Genomic DNA, 11,843 nt, shown 5'->3' on the forward strand with positions numbered 1-11,843 from the left:
CTAAATAACTTTTGCTTCGTTTTAACGTAATTGCCTCTCTTTTTGCCTCTTTATTTTTCTCAAAAAGCTGAAAAATGCAATGCAAGAGGTTACATGAATATTTTGAGAGAATGCCAATGACTGAAAATAAAATTTATTCCATACTTGATGTATTTCAATATTGCTTTCATATTTTTATTGTATTTGTTTCTCAGATGGAGAGACAGAGGTATAGAGGGGCTTGCTTTATGTCGGATTTTGTGCTAGGAAACAAAGAAGGAAATTTGAATTAGTCATGATCTCAGCCTTCAAGGAACTCTTATTTTAGCAATGCATATAGGCATATACTAGAAATGATTATAAAACTGGGTATATAATGGGAATGGAAGAGACAAGCAGGATGGGTCTCAGGCATTCCAAAGAAAAGGCACCAAAGGCATCATGGAGAATCAGAAAAGGCAAGTTAGCAGACAGGTAGACCAGTTTTACTTTAAATCCTCTCCTATTAAGAGATTTTCAGAAGCCATTAAACTTGAGAATCTCTACATTCAGTATTGCTACCATGAGGAGTCACTCTTTGTTATTTAATTTAGGTATTTTGACTCAGAAGAATGATGTGAAGGATCTTTTGAGCTATTCATTCCTTCTTGGTTCTCGAAGAGAAAAGGAAGAGATTTCAAAGAGATCTCAAGAAGTTAGTAATGAACTGTTCACTTGTCTGGCGTATCCTTTTTACTGCCTTCTTTTTACTCAATACATATGTCTGGTTATAATTCTAGGATATTTGGTATATATAAAAGCATAGTTCCTGATAAAGCACATTTTGTAGAAAAATAGCCAGTTGCCGCTCCTAATCTATTTATTTTCTAATTAGAGAACTTACATGAATACAGTAAATAGGAAACAAAAACTATTTTATATCTGTTGGAATGGCTTATTAAATTTGACTATTAGGTGAGCAGAAGGAAATTTTTACACAATAGATTTCATTATATAAAATACTAAATCTTGACTGGGCACGGTGACTCACGCCTGTAATCCCAGCACTTTGGGAGGCAGAGGCCCGTGGGTCACGAGGTCAGGAGATCGAGACCATCCGGACTAACACGGTGAAACCCCGTCTCTACTAAAAATACAAATAATTAGCTGGGCGTGGTGGCAGGCGCCTGTAGTCCCAGTTACTCAGGAGGCTGAGGCTGGAGAATGGCGTGAACCTAGGAGGCGGAGTTTGCAGTGAGCAGAGATCACGACACTGCACTCCAGCCAGGGTGACAGAGTGAGACTTTGTCTCAAAAAATAATAATAAAAGTTAAAAAAATAATAAATGAATAAAAAACCTATATCTTTCATATTCCAACTAAAAGTATAAACAAAATAAACTAACAATGGCAGATACCCAGTTGACAGTCCTCTGCTCTAGCTATCTATTGAAGGTAGTAAGGAAGAGAAGGGAAGGGATGAACAGAGGGAGTATAGGGGATTTTTCAGGCAGTGAAATTCTTCTGTATGATACTAAAATGGTGGACAGGTAATATTACACATTTGATTAAACTCAAAGAACCTTAACATAAACTGTAGACTTGACTTAATAATGTTCCAATATTGCTCCATCAGTTGTAACAAATGTACTACATTAATGCAAGATGGTAAAAATAAGGGAAACTGATGGTGAGGGGAGAGGGAGTAAAAGGGAATTCTCTATACTGTCAGCTCAGTTTTTCTATAAACTGAAAACTACTCTACAAAATGATGTCTATTTAAAAATTAAAATGACAAACCGAGGGAAGTTTTGTAATGAATTAATAAAGAATAAGTAATATTCTTGACAAATAGAGATCTAATAAATTGATGATTTCAAACATACTAAGGACATAAGCAGATAAATAAATCAATAATAAACAAAAAATATTGATATCATTAATGAAAAATTACACATTTTTCACTTATTAAACATTTTATAAAAATATGAATTATATAATTTTAAAATGTTTCAGTACAAAAATGCTCAATATACTTAAATGTGCAGATAAATGGGCACTTTCAAATCTGCAAGAAAAGCATAAATCAAGTTTGTAAAAGTTTAGAAAGCAATTTGGTAATATATATCCAGAACATTTATTCACTCTTCTCTACATACGTTTTTTACTCATTTATCCAACAACTATTCTGAAATACCCAATGAGTCTATAGAATTAGAACCGCAGCAGTAAGCATGGCAAAAATTGTCCCCCAATGTCATGAAGCTTAAAATTTAGTGGAAAAGACAGATGTTTAAAAAAATTCAAAAAAAATAATTCTTCATTATGATTGCTGTGAAGAAGGGGTACAAAAGGGTTTAACTTTATCTGGATTGTTAAAGAGAAGGGAATCAAGTTCAAGAGGAGACTAGAAAGATAAGCAGGAGTTAACTAGATGAAGGGAGGGTGACTCACTATATGAAAAATAAGAGCATGATTGAAACACTATGTCATAGAAGAGCATGGTGCGCTCAGGGGAACGAAAGGGCAGTACAACTGAAGGGAGACAGCTGCAAGGATTTTGCCACTGTGAAACTCTCGGATACTAAGACCTATCAGGGCATGTGGAGACCTGAAGTCTCATGGCAAGTGTGCCTAAGAGTCTTGAGAGAGGAAACTGGTACATGTGGTGAGGGTTGGGGCATGTGAGGAATGCTGTAAGGGCACCATAGTGGAACAGACACATAAAGAATAATTTCCAGTCTACACTCCAATATTCAGAGGCTCAGTGTGTCTTAGTTGAAATTTTCTGGGCAACTATATGCCTTAGACTGAAGTAGGTGATCCTGTGACAAAAGAGAATAGGCCACAGTCCCATAGAGATTATATTTAAGATGCTGGGATGAGAGAATATGAGATGAAACTATGGACTATGGTGTTTAGCAGGAGTAAAACTGTGTGTGCAGTTTGTGGGTGGGGAGAGGAAAGGAGACATTAAAGTCTATTTCAGAGAAATTTTAGAAAGCTAGGCTTTGAGTTGTAAATACCACTGACTAGGAACTTGGTATGTATACATTGATGGGAAATATGCCAGTCACAGACTGTTTGTAAAATATAATTAAAGGGGAGGGTTTCTAGATGGGTGGAGCCCAGAGTTCTGTAGAAAGTGGTATAACAGTTGGAAGTAAATGGTGCTGTGTTCCCAGCACATCATGCTGGAGGATTTTTTTTTTTTTTTTTTTTCTTATGCTGGAATCTGCATCTTTGTTCTTTAAATGATTTGGTGGGAAAATTTTACTGTAGAAAATACTTGATGCCTGTATGGAACAAACTAAAATTTAACTGGGTCAAGGGCTTCTAAAATGGGAAATGGGAGAGGGTGGTGAAATGTTTATATGCTACCAACTGTTCTATATTTGAGCTTGAATATTGTGCTTTCTCCTAATATATTATTATTGAAAGTAAAATATTCTGAACCACTTTGCTTATTTTTGTCCCTTGGCCCTTTATCTGACATCAGCTACAAGCAATGCCTAAATCACAAGTGGTATAGTTTTTATCCATCTTGTAGGCATTTGTAGATAAGCCCAGATCCACATTACCATTGTTAACATTCCTTGCTGCCCTTTATCCCCACCCAGGAGCATCCAATTTCTGGGTTCTAAAGAAATTAGCTGTAAGTTAGGGACCACCCATAGCTGACTGCTTTACTCAGCTAGCCAAAAAGAAAAAAGAAAAGAAAAGAAAAGAAGAAAAGAAAAGGAAAGAGAGAGAGAAAGAAAAAAGAAAGAAAGAAAGAAAGAAAGAAAGAAAGAAAGAAAGAAAGAAAGAAAGAAAAAGAAAGAGAAAGGGAAAATATGAAGAATAAGTTAAAGTAGTACAGAAAAGCCATATTTTTAAGATCAGATATTAATAAAATGTTTAAAAATAGAAAAATTAGCACTATACAGTCCATCATGATGTACTACCTGTTATTTCAAAAATGTAGTTGCATGCCTTTCACAAAAGTCTAGCATAATTTCTTTAGGAGTTTGCTCTCAAATTATTTAGAGAAAGAGTGGTCTGTAGATTTCTGAGTCCAGCTCAGTTTGCAATATGAGCAAATGATTTCTCTATTCAATGTCAGAAATTAAAGACTGGATATTTTCCAAAAGATGGTTGTCTAGTACATTTGTTTTGAATTGAGGGTTATATTTTTTCCTTTTAGTGTCTGTGCATGTGTGTGTGTATATACTTTTTATACCTATTTTTGTCAATGTGTTTTCTTTGTAACTATGCATAGAAATCTAGAACTGTGGGAGTTTACGGGAAATCTTAAACTAAGGGAAATATAGTATTTATGTGTTAGGCAAGTTCAATGCCAAATGTCACAGCGCAATTACCTGCCTCCTTCCATCTTTGACTGTTTCTGGTATAATAGTGGGCCACCTGCATTCTCCACAGAAGAATGCCAAAATGGATTTAAGACAATTATTTCTTTCAAGCAAAGTCAACCCCCAGACCATCCTGAACTGAAATCACAAAGTACATACTGGATTTCCAGACCCACTCCCCATTGTATTGCTTAAGGGACACAGCTGAGTTCTCTCAATCCATTGTATTCACAATTTCTCTCTGCATTCAGACTGAGAAAACTGGGGATAAGAAGGTGTGACAATTCCTTCATTCAAATCATAGCCCTGAAAGTAACATTTTCAACAAAGTATTCAGACATTGCCTTAGGAAATCATTGAAAAGGCAAAACATTAGAGGTTTTAAGGTTAACAGTACAATCTAAATAGAAGTTGGTACTGAATACAGGAGCTTTTACTTGAAAGGAGTGGATGGCCAGAAATATGATCTGCATGCAGCCTAAGTGACAACTTAAACAAAGAAAGCTGCTAGGCTTAATTCGAATGGATTCCATGAATGTGTTGTGGTATTATGGACTTGTTTATAGTAATAACACTAATGCATCTGCTCCATCTTTGTGCAGTTACCTAGACTACATTGTTTGACACTACCATTTTGTATTAACCTCCATCTGCTGTGCTATGTCTGTCATTTCTTTCACTATAACATAATGTGACAGAAGCTTCATTTACCTAAACTTATCTTGGCAACTTGTACTTCATTAAAGAGAATCCTGCAAGCATCAGTTAAAGCTTTCTTATCTGGCCATGCATAGCCAGGCTTCATAAATCATTCTTTCACTTTCCATTTTGCAGCTTCTCAAAAGGTAACGTTATTGAATTCAGATCACTGGAAAAGAGCAGTACTAAAATGTTTATTGAACAGCTTTTAGACACTAAACTCAGCTTTAAACGTAGATGGTAATATTAACCAAAGCTTTTGGATGTAAAACTCAAGTCACTAGTTTACACAGTGCTATAAATACTCTTGATAGCAGCCACTGTAGCAAGTTGGTATCAACCTAGTGAAGAAAAGAATATTGTTAGCCCTTGGCTGCCCATTTCTTACTGCCTGAACTTCTTTAATATATTTATATTAATTTAAGAAGATAGTGTTATCATTTATATGACCATCCACTTCAACTGCTCTAATGGTTGGATAGTAAAATCCACATATATTTTTTAGTTTCTCCATGTACGTGAGATCATGCTGTATTTGTTATTCAGTGCTTGGCTTATTTCACTTAACATCATGTCCTCTAGGTTCATTTATGTTGTGGCAAATGACAAGACTTTATTCATTTTATGACTTAATATTATTCCACTGTGTATATATCACATTTTGAAATTTATTCATCTGTTGATGAACATGTAGGTTGACTTCCTATCTTGGCTATTGTGAATAGTGTGGCAATAAACATGAGATGGAAGATATCTATTTGACACACTGATTTTCCTTTGGATGTATACCCAGTAATGTGATTGTTGGATCATATCATAGTTGTATTTTTAATTTTTTGAGGAATCTCCATATTGTTGTCCATAATGATTGTACTAATTTAGATTCCTACCAACAGCACGTAAGAGTTCTCCTTTCTCCAAATCCTCCTCAGCATTTGTTATTTTTTGTCTTTTTGAAAATTGCCATTCTAACTGGAGTGAGATTATATATCATCATGGTTTGATTAGCATTTCCCTGATGATTAGTGATGTTGAGCATTTTTGCATATACTTTGACCAATTGCATATCTTATTTTGAGACATGTCTGTTCAGATCTTTTTCCTATTTTTTAATCTGATTATTTGGTTTTTTCTTTTTGCTATCAGGTTGTTTGGGTTCCTTACATGTTCTGAATATTAACCCTTGTCAAATGCGTAGTTTTTGAATATTTTCTCCCATTCTGTAGGTTGTCTCTTTACTCTGTTGATTGTTTCCTTTGCTGTAATAAGCTTTTTAATTTGGATGTACCCTCGTTTTTCTATTTTGCTCTTGTTGCCTGTGTTTTTGAGGCCTTATCCAAAGAATTCTTGCCCAGAACAATGTCTTGAAGCATTCCCCTATGTTTTATTCTAGTAGTTTCATAGTTGTTTCAGGTCTTCCATGTAAGTCTGTAATCCATTTTGAGTTGATTTTTATAAGAGGTAAACTAAAAGAGTGGTTATCAGAGACTGGCGAGAAAAGCGGGGGAATGGGAGAAGTTGGCCAATATACAAATTGCAGTTAAATAGAAGAACATATTGCACAACAGGGAACATAGTTAACAATAATATATATTTCAAAATAGCTAGAAAAGAGGATTTTGAATATTCTTATCACAAAGAAATGACAAGTATTTGAGGTGATGGATAAGCTAATTACCCTGATTTGATCATTACATAATTTATACATATATCAAAACATCTCACTGTACCTCATGAATATGCACAATTATGTGTCCACTAAAGGTAAAATAAAACTGAAAAAAAAAAAAAAACACATATGAAGTCCCTTTTATGTCCAGTTACTGGTATAATGTGCACTCTGCTTTACCAAAGTTTGTGCATCCGGTTTGTTCAACTGAGAATCAACAATGAGACTTCTTCAGCACATTCTGGCTGGCCTTTTACTAAACGGCACCAAGGACAAATCTCATCCCATAGGCTTGTATGCATATCTGTAGAAGCATCATCATGTTTATGCTTGAAAATGTATGGTCTTTGAGAGCACTGAAGATTTGTCATCATAGAAAAAGGAAAAAACCTTGAGAGCCAGAAATTGTATGAAGTTTGTTTTTGTGGGGAAATAATTATTTTCATGTATTTAATATATTAGTCTGGTCAAACAAGAAGTACTATCTTGCTGCCTTCATCTTCATGCCTGAGTCTCTTGATATAAAGTACTTAAATGAGTACATGCCAAGTAATTAAGGTTTATTTACTTTGGGTCATGTAGGTGAAACTCTATTTTCTGCTGCATGTATGTCTAGTCAGCTGCAATAGACTTGTGTTTTTATTGACAAAATGAATGGAATTGTGATTTTTACACTGTTCATTGTTTTAAAAGCAAATAATTACATTATGATTTTAAAGGAAGTCCCTAAAATGAGAGATTACAATCACTAAAAAATTGTATCTAAATAATGTAACTTTGAAATCATAGGACTTTAAATCTGGAAATAAACTTATGGAAGATCTGGCTCAGTTGAGTCATTGTAACTATGAGGAAAAGGCTTTTAGGTTTTTGTTTGTTTGTTCATTTAGAAACAGAGTCCCATTCTGCCAAACAGGGCGGTCGTAGCATAGGTCACTGTATCCTCAAATTCCTGGGCTCAAATAATTCTCTCACTTCAGCCTCCCAAGTTGCTGGGACTACAGGCACACCCAACAATACCCAGGGTTTTTTGTTTGTTTGTTTGTTTGTTTGTTTTTGTAGTGATGGGGTCTCACTATATTGTCAAGGCTGGTCTGGAACTCCTGGCCCCAAGAGGTCCTCCTCAGCCTCGCAAAATGCTGGGATTTCAGGTGTGAGCCACCACACCTGACCTCAGGTTCTTAATTTTAAACGATTTGCCCAATGTCATAGAGCAAGCAGATGGCAAAGGTGGAACTTATAATATTCTGACAACAATTACAACGTTCTGATCCAGATTATTTTTAGGTGCTAAGGAAAATCAAGATGATAATTTAATCTCTTAAAAATGAGACTTTGATAAGGAATATCAACTACAAACATGTATATTTGTAACATAAAGTTTATTTCTATTGATGGATTTGCAATTATCACAGGCAAAGAAAATCAGAACTGCATACAGAAAATTACTTTTTTTCCTTATGCTACATCTGTAGACATTTGATTTTTATCATGATAGAGAAGGTTTGAGTTCTTATATTGCTTGGCATAGTAGAAATAGCAAAAATAAATAAATGTAGCAAAAGCTCATTTCTCAGTGATTTCTATGTATGCTTTCTAGTGACAGTAAAAACAGCACCTGGGTAAATCAGACAACAGTAGATTTAGAAATAATATTGGAAAGTATCTAGCCCAACACCCATCATTTACAGAAGAGAAAATAGAGGTCTGGTTAAATGACTCATGCAATTATAGTGTTCTTGCCATTATAACACACTATCCCTTTAATCCACATAAATGAGAGAGATTTATCACCCCTTTATTAACCCACTGACTGTGAGCAACAATTGTGAAGGGCACGGAGGAGTTCCTCAAGGAACTCAAAATCTAACTGGGAAAATGAACATTTAAATAACGAACAATAACATAACACATTTCTAATAGATCCAAACTGCAAAGAAAACACAATAGGAGCAATGAATTATTCAAAGGATGAAAAGAAAGAGTGCAGAAACAAAAAGAAGAAGAGTGGGAGTTTATCAGGCAGAGAAGGGGAGAAAGGCTTTCTAGATAAGAAAATACACAGGCAAAGGTACTGTATGGGAAACCTTGATAGTGTTACCAAATAACCAACGATCCCAAGGGACACTTTAGACTGCTAGATCATTATCTTTTAAAGAGTCTAATTTCCAGCACTAACTAAATATAAAACCACGATTTGCTTAGTTTCAACTTCCTATGCTATCTCCAATATATTAAATGGATGGTAATATCTTTTTTTTTTTTTTTTTTTTTTTTTTTTTTTTAATGTGGCAGATTGGGAAAGGATTGTGGAGCGAGACAGACCTGGAGTTCAATCCCTGCTCTGTTTAATATTTGTATGGAGTTTGGTGATTAAATTTTAGTTCCCCATTTCTCTGAGATTTAAAGTTGAACTAAATAGTACTTAATCCCTAGGGTTATTTGTGCCTCGTTTTTGCTACAATGCCTACCTAAGAATAGATTCTCAAAACATGGTAGCTGCAAACATTCACTTTAATGATGTTTTAATCTACAATTAGAGGTAAGGTATTTTTTAATATAGAGTACAGCCAGATACTAGAAAAACCTTCTGCTCCTAAAATTAACATTGAAAGATATAGCATAAAAAGAACGTCCAGATACATGAGCGAACCTCTATATCTGTTCCCTGCAGAGTAATTATTATACAATTAATATTAACAAATTCTTTGAATATCTCAAATGAAATATCTATGTAAGTTCTAAGTATAATTTTTATTTCCTCTAATTATACAAATTAGAGGAAAACATTATTGCTAGTGTTTCTAATTATAGCAGTCTGGATTACTAAAATTATAAAATGAACTGTTTCCCTTAACCAGTGTAGCCTTAAACAGATACGTATAAAGTGAGTTTTCCAAATAGAACTGTGCACAATGTCTAAAATTAATATGGACCCTAGGTGCAGAGCAATTCACAAACACCCTCATATTTCCTCACAAGCATTCCTGAGTTTTTAACAGTAACCACAATATATATTTTAGTGCACTCAATGAAAATCAAAACCTTGTCCATTTTGTAGCAAAGTCTTTTACAACCAAAAGATAGCAAATACTAGGAAATAGGTATTTTCTTATCACATATTCTGCAAGAAGATGGTTCTCACATTGCCTGTGAGACCAAAGTTTTTCATACAGCATTACTCAAATAACATTTGTTGTATATAATGTTCTGATATTCTGATTCCCACTCGATAGAAAATTTTTAAAAACATATTTATTCTTGCTTTGCCGAGATTGCAAAAGTCTAGAAAACTATTTAACAAAATGGCCCTCTCTTTCATCTTTCATCTGGATCCTAACTCTCTGATAAAAAGAAACATATACGAATTTATCCCTTAAATTAGTATTCTCTTCCTGAGTCAAAGGGCCCTTTGTAGCAGACAATGAGATTTACTTATAATAGAAATGAAATTACTTCAATAAATAAAAGTTTATTCTTCACATACTCAGGTTGTCAGGAAGCTATGGAGTTGAGAGAGAGGGAATATTTCTCTATGTAGTCAAAAGCAGTAAGCTAATAATTCACCATTCGATAAATCATTTTGACTTCTTACACACAAAGTGTTAAGAGGTTTTGTTGACTTTTCTAGAGTTAATGGCCAATGACCTCTTTGTCTCTATTAAGGGACTTACTTTCTATGAAGTCAGAAGGAAGTGTAGTGAGATGTTTTGCTTAAAGAATTAGAGTTCATTTAATCTGTGAATAATTACCAAAAGTCTATTCACCACTTTTTCCTAGGTATTAGCGAAATTTCTCAACCTCTCTTGCAGTGAGGTGTGGCAGAATGACTGCATTTTTGTCAACGAGATATAAATGGAAGAGATGTCATCACTTTCAGACCTGGGCCATGGGATTTTCCTATGTATAAGCCTTATGCTTTCTCTCAATCCAGCAGCTGCATGAAGACTCTGGAGTGGGATAGAGTCAAAAAATGCAAGAGAATTGGGTCTCCAAATGATGATGTGGAACAGATCACTGGAGAAACACAGCTGTGTGCATGTGTCCACACACACATGGGTGTGTACACGTATGCCTTCATGTGCAGTCACACAGTGATAGGAGCAATGCATTTGTGTGTGTGAAGTTACTGAAATATTTGGTTGTTTTGGAGAAGGCCTTGCTGTTGCTCACAAATATGTCTTTTCTTTTCTTACGTTTCTATGTTCGTGAGAAAAATGTTCTTCTCCTCTCCTTTGAGGTTAATTGTGCTCATGTGAACTGTTTTGGCCAATGACATGGGTGTAGAAATGATGAGGGTCACTCATTTTAATGCATTTAATTGGTGATATAATGGTCTCCAGCGAAATAAATCAGTGTTTCTTTAAGTCTCTGAATTGTGTAGGTTTCATATTTCTGTAGAATAAGCTAGTGTATCTGATTTTTTTTTAATTTTAATTTTAGATTGAGGAGGTACATGTGCAGGTTTATTACCAATGTATATTGCGTGATGCTGAGGTTTGGGCTTCTATTGATCCCATCACCTAGTGCCCAAAGGAAGTTTTTCAGCCCTTTCTCTTCTTCCCTTTCTTCCTCCTTTTGGAGTCCCCAGTGTGTATTGTTCCCATCTTTACGTCCAACTGTAACTAATGTTTAGCTTCCGCTTATAAGTAAGAACATATGGCATTTAGTTTTCTGTTTCTGCATTAATTTTCTGAAGACAGTTTCCTCCAGCTGCATAAATATTGCTTCAAATGACATGATTTTGTTCTTTTTATGGTTGTGTAGTACTCCATGGGGTATATGTACCACATTTTCTTTATCCAATCCACCACTGATTAGCACCTAGTTTGATTCTGTATCTTTGTTACTGTAAATAGTGCTGTGACAAATATACAAGTTAATGTGTCTTTTTGGTAGAACAATTTCTTTTCCAGTAATGGGATTTCTGGATCAAATGATAGTACTGTCTTAAGTTCTTTGAGCAGGGGACACTATTCTTGTATCAGATAAGACAAACTTTAAACAAACAACAATATAAATAGACAAAGAAGGTAACTACATAATGATAAAGGGTTCAATTCAGTACAAAGACATACCTATCCTTAATACATATGACTTGCAAAGTTTGTTTCAGTAGTAGCCTATCTTGACTATTTAAAGTCCCAAGATTCACTTCTGAAACTT

This window comes from Macaca thibetana, chromosome 5, assembly GCF_024542745.1.
Source record: "Macaca thibetana thibetana isolate TM-01 chromosome 5, ASM2454274v1, whole genome shotgun sequence".
Taxonomy (NCBI): Eukaryota; Metazoa; Chordata; class Mammalia; order Primates; family Cercopithecidae; genus Macaca; species Macaca thibetana.